The sequence below is a fragment of the Oryx dammah genome, unplaced genomic scaffold (genome assembly GCF_014754425.2).
Source record: "Oryx dammah isolate SB20612 unplaced genomic scaffold, SCBI_Odam_1.1 HiC_scaffold_8, whole genome shotgun sequence".
NCBI lineage: Eukaryota > Metazoa > Chordata > Mammalia > Artiodactyla > Bovidae > Oryx > Oryx dammah.
The window spans coordinates 21,849,733-21,857,767 of NW_024070192.1; the positions used below are offsets into that span (position 1 = coordinate 21,849,733).

The window sequence follows — 8,035 nt, forward strand, 5'->3', positions numbered from 1 at the left end:
CCATCTGGGCTTTGAGGAAGAGTACTGTGATTCCTGAACAAAAGTCAATATAAAATATACTGCAGATACAGCAGATAAAAATGGTTTCATATATTCAGAGTTATAATGGCCCTGAGCTACTGATCCTTTTGCATGTCCAGTAAGATATATGCACCATGTTAAGACATATGGCCTAGATGACAAACTATTTTCAGTAGTTCACAAGAAGAACATCTGTGTTCTCTCTCCAGCCCATGAGGCTTAACAAAAAAAAGTCAATAATCCCCAGAAGTGAAGAGGTTTTTGTTTCTTAAATAACCAGGTCTGGCAAACTAGCCCATCATCCCCCATGATCTAAGAACAGCTCCCCAACAATTTCAAAACCAGTTCTCAAGAGGCCCACATTTTAAGTTCTAATCCAGCCACAAGAGTTTAATGGGCAGGATCTAAAAGAAATCAAGACTAAAAGAACAGGCTTTATTCAGGAAATTTTTTTGAAAACATGTTCCACTGTACAGAATTCTGATTCTTTATGATATTGATGATTTCAGCATCAACAATGGTAAACTACTCCCAGTGGAAAGAACTGACAGAAAAAAATTTCTGTTGGAAAGGTTGAACTCAAAATGAACTATGCCATTTACCTGTATTTTTTAAGAATTCACACTCTCTAAAGTCTTGCCTCCTATCTCTCTGCTTCTCACTTCCTAAGGTCCAGACACACCGGGACTCCCTTCAACTCTCCACATAGCCACATTCTTTCCCTCCTCAGGACCTTCACCTTTGCCATTTCCTCCGCTCATCCTTTAGGTTTCAGCCTTAGAAGTCAACTCCTCAGGGACCTTCCCTGATCGGCGCCTTCTCAATGAACTAAGGTCAGGCTTCCCATTTGCACTCTCTACTGTACTGTCGGCAACAGTAATTAATTACCCATTTAATGGATGTTTTCCCCACTAGACCATAACCGCATGAGTGCAAAGGCTGAATCAGTTTTGTTTTCACTGTTGCATCACCAGTACCTACCATAGTGCTTGGCACACAGTAGGAACTCAAAAATTGTCAAGGGAATAAATAACAGGGCCCCCAAAAAAGCAGCCTCAGCAGTTCTAATTTACCCTACAGATATAATCACACATGCAGAAGGCCAAATATATATAGTTTTTCTCTGGAGCATAGTGTGTAACAGCAAAAGACTGGAAACATTAAATATCTACCAGGATAGGGAAGGTGTTACTCTCTTTACTGTTCATACAGAATGACTGATTGCCAAAATAAGTTTTTTAAAAACTGTACATAGAATTAGCGTGTGACACTCATTTAAAAAAATGCAAGACACATATATATTTACTTTGTACACATTATCTCTGGAAAGGATGTCAAGAGGACTTACCTGGTGGTCCAGTGGGTTAAGAATCTGCCTGCCAATGCCAAGGGATATGGGTTCCATCCCTGGTCTGGGAAGATCCTACACGCCTCTGGACTAAGCCCACGCGCCACAACTACTGACCCCTGAGCATCCTAGAGGCCATTCTCCCCAATAACAGAAACACTGGAACATGAAACCCAAGCGCTGCAACTAAGAAAAAGCCCACGTGCAGCAAAGACCCGGTGCAGCCAAAAATAAATAAATAAGACTAAAAAAAGGATCTCAAGAAATTGATACTATTAGCTGACCTTGGGCAGACAAACCAGAACGAAGGGTAGACAAGAGTAGAGGGCAGGCTGCTCAGTGCATACCATATTTTTGACCTTTCAAATTCTGGGCCATGTGAGTATATTATCTATTTAAGAAAATAATATTTTATTATTATTTTCTTAAATAGATATTTATTATTATTTTCTTAAAAGTCCTGTCCTTGTAAGATAGTGACAGCAAGAGTTTAAATTAATCTCATACCTGGATCTTTAATGACAAACACCCTGCCTACATCTGAGCACTGGGAAGGTGGAAGTGGAAAGGAAAACTCACTCTCCACACGTCTCAGACAGCAGGCCCCATAATACACTGTACTCCTTTAGAAAATCCCTTTTTTAAAAAAAAAACAAATGTTCCAACATGGACATATGGAGACTGTTCCACAGTCAGAGGGTTTATTGGGAGGGAAAAAGAAAGAGACTACTTGATTCAGGTTTTCTATGAGCACAGAGAGCAGGCTGATGAATTTGTATGGAACTATTATCATAAATGCCAACTAAAATTACTCAGGGGCCTCAATCTAAATGGAGCTTAATATAAATCCATGAAGTTTAAGAAGCTAAAAAATTTTTGAAAACCAATTATTAAATGGGGAGGAGGACATCCCTGGTGGTACAGTGGATAGGAATCCGCCTACCAATGGAGGGGACAAGGAGTAACTCCCTGGTCTGGGAAGATTCCACATGCTGCAGAACAAGCCCATGCACCACAACCACAGAGCCTCTAGAGACCCCTAGGAGCCGCAACTGCTGAGCCCACGCTCTAGAGCCTGTGCGCCACAACAAGAGAAGCCACTGCAATGAGAAGCCTGTGCACCCCAACAAAGAGCAGCCCCTGCTTGCAGCAAGTCGAGAAAGCCCGCGGCGCAGCAACAAACACCCAGCACAGACTCCCCGCCCCGCCCTCACAAAATTTTTTTTAATGGGGACGAAATCTACACATATTCCTTGTTTATACAGATTTGCCACACTTCAAGACACTCTTCAGGAAAGAAAGACCTGAGACTAGATTAAATACAACTCCAATAATCATATTTGTTACCACAATCAAAGCCCTGGACCAGGGTCAAAACCTCTGGATCTGAACCTGCATATCAGGAACAGAATCCTCTGGGCTAATGAAGGGAGAAGAAAGGTGAATCCAGGGCCGCCAAAATTTGTTTTGAGGTTCTCTCCAATGTTACAGGGCCACTGCCATATACTGCAAGAAATGATCTTCATAATCCATTCCAAGACCTAAAGGAGACACAGTTATCTTCAAATAACCATCTCCTGAAAAACAAAGTGCATCCACTAAGCAGAACACACTGAAAAGAGCATTTACTAAGTAGAATTAAGTATTTAGGATGGTCATACTAAATTGTTACAACTTTGCCAAGCCTAACTGGCAAGTGAGAAGCCAATTCCTGGCTTCCCTATTTGATAACATAACCTATTTGCCTCCACAGGCATCAGCCAAATCTTAAGAGAGCTAAGACTGACACAGATATTAGCAAATGCCTTCTTTCCCTACTAACATTGCTTTTCTCCATAAAGCTCTATCCAGTATTTTTAAAAACCCTTTGATAATAATACCAAAAAGTGCTCATGAGTTTAGTCTGTGGCTCCCTAGGCTCAAAGGCTTGGGAATGAGAATGAGGTGAAAAAAAGTCGGAAACACTCTCTTCCCCTCAACGCCTTGGACTTTCAAAGCTAGGCAAAGGCAATGATTCTCCATTTAATCACCAGATGAATAAGAACCAGATTTGAATTTAGAAGAAACATAAAGGAGTGTAAGAACATTCAGTAAAGAGTACCGCCTCCATTTCCTCGCAGAGAGGCTCTCAGGATCTGCCAATGAACCTCACTTTGACATGGAACACCCCATCTACTCTAATCCAGGCCACATCCCCCAGGAGACAGTCAACCGGAACTCTGCCAACTTCTGCTCGGGAGCTGTGTGCAGAACAGTAGCAACAAGAGCCTACTTTGAGAAGGAGATCAACAATCACACTCAGGAAGAAAAGAAGTTATTTGGCACAGGGAAGCATGTTGCCAAAATGTTAGTCACAGCTTCAAGGTCCCGGTTTGTGTTTCTGCAACTATTCTCTGCTTTGACAGAGTCCATTCTCTGGCCCAGGAAACCCAGCTCAGCTTCTGTCACCCTCTCCCTCTGAAGCAGTAAAGAATTCTTTCAATTTGGTGGTATCAAACTGTGACACAAACAAGACATCCACCAGAGACTAAAAAGGAGGGGAAAAAAATGTGCAATTTGCTGTTTTCCACTTGGGACTGGCTCCAGCAGAGCAACAGAAACACATGGCAGGATAGGAAAAACGGAAAACCATTATGTGAAAGAAGCAGGCTACGCTAAAAGTCTGCCCAGAGCCTCCCCAACTTATTTCCAAACCTTCTTAAAAACAAACCAAAAAAGACACACTGTAGGCTTAAATGACAGCAAAATATTAAGCAAGTTTTTAACCCTCAAATAAGTGTACAGATAGGTTACATCCTGATAAGCCCATCATAAACTGAAAATACCATTAAGTCGAAAATACATTTAATACACCTAACCTACAGGACATCAGAACTTAGCTTAGCCTAGCCTACTTTAAACATGCTCAGAACATGTACATTAGCCTTCAGTTGGGCAAAATCATCTAACACAAAGCCTATTTTAAAATAAAGTACCGAATAGCCCTGGTTTTTCCAGTAATCACATATGGATGTGAGAGTTGGACCATAAAGAAAGCTGAGCGCTGAAGAACTGATGCTTTTGAATTGTGGTGTTGGAGAAGACTCTTGAGAGTCCCTTGGACTGCAAGGAGATCAAACCAGTCAATCCTAAAGAAAATCAATTCTGAATATTCATTGGAAGGACTGATGCTGAAGCTCCAATACTTTGGCCGCCTGATGGGAAGAACTGACTCATTAGAAAAGACCCTGATGCTGGGAAAGATTGAGGGAAGGAGAAGAAGGGGATGACAGGGGATGAGATGATTGGATGGCATCACTGACTGGATGGACATGAGTTTGAGCAAGCTTCAGGAGTTGGTGATGGACAGAGATGCCTGGCGTGCGTCCATGGGGTCGCAAGGAATTGGACACGACTGACCAACTGAACTGAACTGACTGAACAGCTCATGTCACTTACTGAATATTGTACTAAAAGTGAAAAACGGAACAGCTGTATGGGCACAGGATGGTTATAAGTGTATATCGGCTGACTGTGAGCTGCGGCTGTCTGCCTCTGCTCAGCATCATGAGAAAGCCAAATACTGATAGCTCAGGAAAAGATCAAAATTAAACATTTAAAGTACAGCTTCTACTGAACGCATATCACTTACACACCATTGTGAAGTTGAAAACTCTAAGTCGAACCACGGTTAGTCAGGGACCATCCATATGTACTTCATACCTGCAGTTCTTCCTGGGGTTGGGTTGCTGAAACAACCTGAACCAGCAGCCCATGATTTTCAGAATTAATTCAGTGCAAAGGGAACAAAGATTCAAGTACACCAGTTTACTCTCCCAAAGAGCCCAAGACAGACTTCCCTGGTGGTAACAGCGGTAAAGAATCCACCATGCAATGCAGGAAACACAGGTTCAATCCCTGGTCCGGGAAGATTTCACATGCCAGAAAGCAACTAAGACCCTGCACCTAACTAAGCCAGAGAGCTGAAACTACTGAAGCCCACATGACCTAAAGCCCGCCAAAAGAGCCTCCAGAATGAGAAGCCCTTGCTCCGCAACTAGAAAGCAGCCCCTGCTCGCACCACCTACAGAAAGCCCATGTGCAGCCAAAAATAAAATAATAAATACATAATTTTTTAAAAAAAGAATATATCAAAGAGCCTAAGAAGTCAAGAAAGAACATCCACCAAAAGGAATAGAACTCGTCTCTTCCCTCCTAAAAGCCATCAGTAAAACCTGAAAACCCCACAGTTCTCAACACCTTCCACTTGCCCCTGCATTTCATCTCCGTGCTGACATCACCTAACTAATCAGTACCAACTAAGATAAACACTACTCTGATACCAAGTGTGAAGCAGAGTTAGAAACTGCCCTCTCTTAAGCTAATCCACGTCAGACTTCAGAAATGCCAAGACTTTCAGGAACATGTCTAAGCTGAACAAGTTCACCTATGCATCAAGTGTTTAGAGTATTACACCGAAAGGAAAACCTAGAACAGTCAAGATGTTAAAGGATTAAGAATAAAGAAGCCAAAATTGGCCATGAGCACACTGGTCCAACAACTGGCAAAAAGGGCCGAAGGACTGAACCAAAGCAAAAGGTTCAACTACCCAAAACTATTTTTTAGTGAATTCTCAAAGAGTTCATGAAGCAAGTGTTTGTCAAGAGTGAAATACTCTGGTAGCTAGAAAATAAAATACTGCATTCTCCCACATTCTCCATCAGTTCTCTCCATCAACCAACCTCTTTCATCTCCAATTCTAACTTCCCCATCCCCGTCTTGACGGCAGCCAATACAGTGTAACACAACAATATGAAATTTCTGGCTACTAAAAGTTGACAATAAGAAAAGTTTAAAAATTGGACATGTATCAAATCCAAACCAAGTCTTCCCAGGCACAAGGCACAAAAAAATGGAAAAGGTTGAGAGGAAGAAACTGGGAACAACGTATCTTCTAAATATCAGTATCTCAGTCTTATTTTCAGGAATCACTTCTTTGCAACCACTTTAAAGATCCCATTTGCTTAACACAATCTTTTAGACGCAGAAAGGGATCAAACCAACAAACCAACATCTCCAGTGGGGGGGGGGGGGCCGGGGCGGGGAGACAAAAACTGATCTGCCTCAAAGTTACTTAGTAAATCCACATGAGGGCTAGAACCGTCCTTATTCCCTGAGGTTCTCTGCTGATGTGTAGAAGAAAGAAAAAAAGTCACCCAAAACATGCAGTAAGTCACTCAGAAACAAACACAGGGCAAAGATAACAGCGTGAAAAGGAAGGTGGATCCTAGGGAGGTGGTGGAGGCCAGAATTAAGACTTCACATCATTCCAACCTGAGCCCTCAACTGCAGATCGCGCTCCCTTGCGAACTTCAACATTTATCAATCCAACCTTAAACTCGATTCTGATTTCTTCGCAACTAACGTTCTCAGATTCCCTCCAATGTAAGCAATTTCCTCAGTTACCCCATAACCAGTGGTTTTCACTCATCAATCCCCAAATATCACAGCGGCCTCCTCATCCGGAGCATCCTGTTAATTACCTGTTCCCAACAGGTCCTCCCTCCCCATCTCCCTTTTTGCGCACGGTTACCTCGTCCCTAACCCCAGTCGCCGTCTTACTCACCTCACCCAACCCTTCAGGATTCCTTATTTCCTGTCTCAACAACCTTCCTTCGCATCTCCCAGTTAGCGCTCGCCCCACACCGATTCCCGACCACTCCTCCCTACTTAGATTCCCCACGCCCCCTTCTTCTCAAGGTTCTTTAGACCCAGCCTCCAATCCCCCTCCCCTTAGGTCCCGCCCCCAGGACCCCTCTCCCCCACAGGCCCCTCCTCCAAAGTCCCCTCTCTCCCTTACAGCCCCGCCCCAGTACCCCCTCCCCCGGTTCGCCCTCCCATTCAGATCCGCAGGTCATTTCAGAGACGGACCCACCCTCCCTGGACCCACCCTTCCCGACCTGGCCGCAGAGGCTCCGGGAGCGACTCCTTCGCCACCTCGGCTCTGGCTCCGTCCAGTCCTGCTTGCCCCGCGGCAAGCTCCCCTTCTCGCCGCCGCCGCCCCTTTTGCCAACCCGGAAATGGATCTGCTCCCACCGTCCCCAGCGTCCGCGAACAAAATGGAGGAGGGGGAGAAAGGAGGAGGGAGCAGAGGGCGAAGAGACGCTACACGCATGCGCACCTGGAGGGCCCGCCCTTGCCGGTTTACGTAAAGGCGGAAGCGGTCGGTGGCCGCCATCTTGGGAAGGTCGCAGGAATGTTGCTTAGCAGCTGCAAAGCAGGGTTTGCAACTTTGGTTGCAATTAGAATCACCTGGGGAAGAGTTGACTAAATAGTGATACCTGAATTCCACACCCAGAGATTCTGATTTAATTGATCTTGTCTGTGGCTAGGCATCGGAACTTTTAAAACTGCGCAGTGATTCTAACATGTTGCTGAAGTGAAGAATCACTGAGCTGAACAGAGTTTCAAATAATATATTTTTCATCTTCTTTCCGCGTGCTCACGCGCACACACACACCATAAATGTCCTTTCCTAATTTCGAGTTAACGAAGAACCCGCCCTAGTCAACCTTGCAAGGGCTCAGTAATCAAGCTCCGGTTGTCATGGCAACGGGGAGGCAGGCCCTGCTAACTAGTCACCCGTTAACGTCATCTTAGCTGCTTAACCCGAACACCTGTGAACAT

General features: G+C 44.2%; 1 protein-coding gene across 3 annotated transcripts in view; it reads right to left on the reverse strand.

Moving 5' to 3' along the window:
* The window catches only part of WIPF2 (WAS/WASL interacting protein family member 2), a 41,601-nt gene extending 34,131 nt beyond the window's left edge, over window positions 1–7,470 (reverse strand). For 2 of the 3 annotated variants that reach the window (XM_040245438.1, XM_040245442.1), the window contains exon 1: window positions 7,309–7,470. The gene's annotated coding sequence lies outside the window, so the exon portion shown is untranslated. The remainder of the gene's footprint in view (window positions 1–7,308) is intronic. The other variant, XM_040245440.1, reaches the window with a different exon arrangement.
* Window positions 7,471–8,035: the final 565 nt, after the last annotated feature.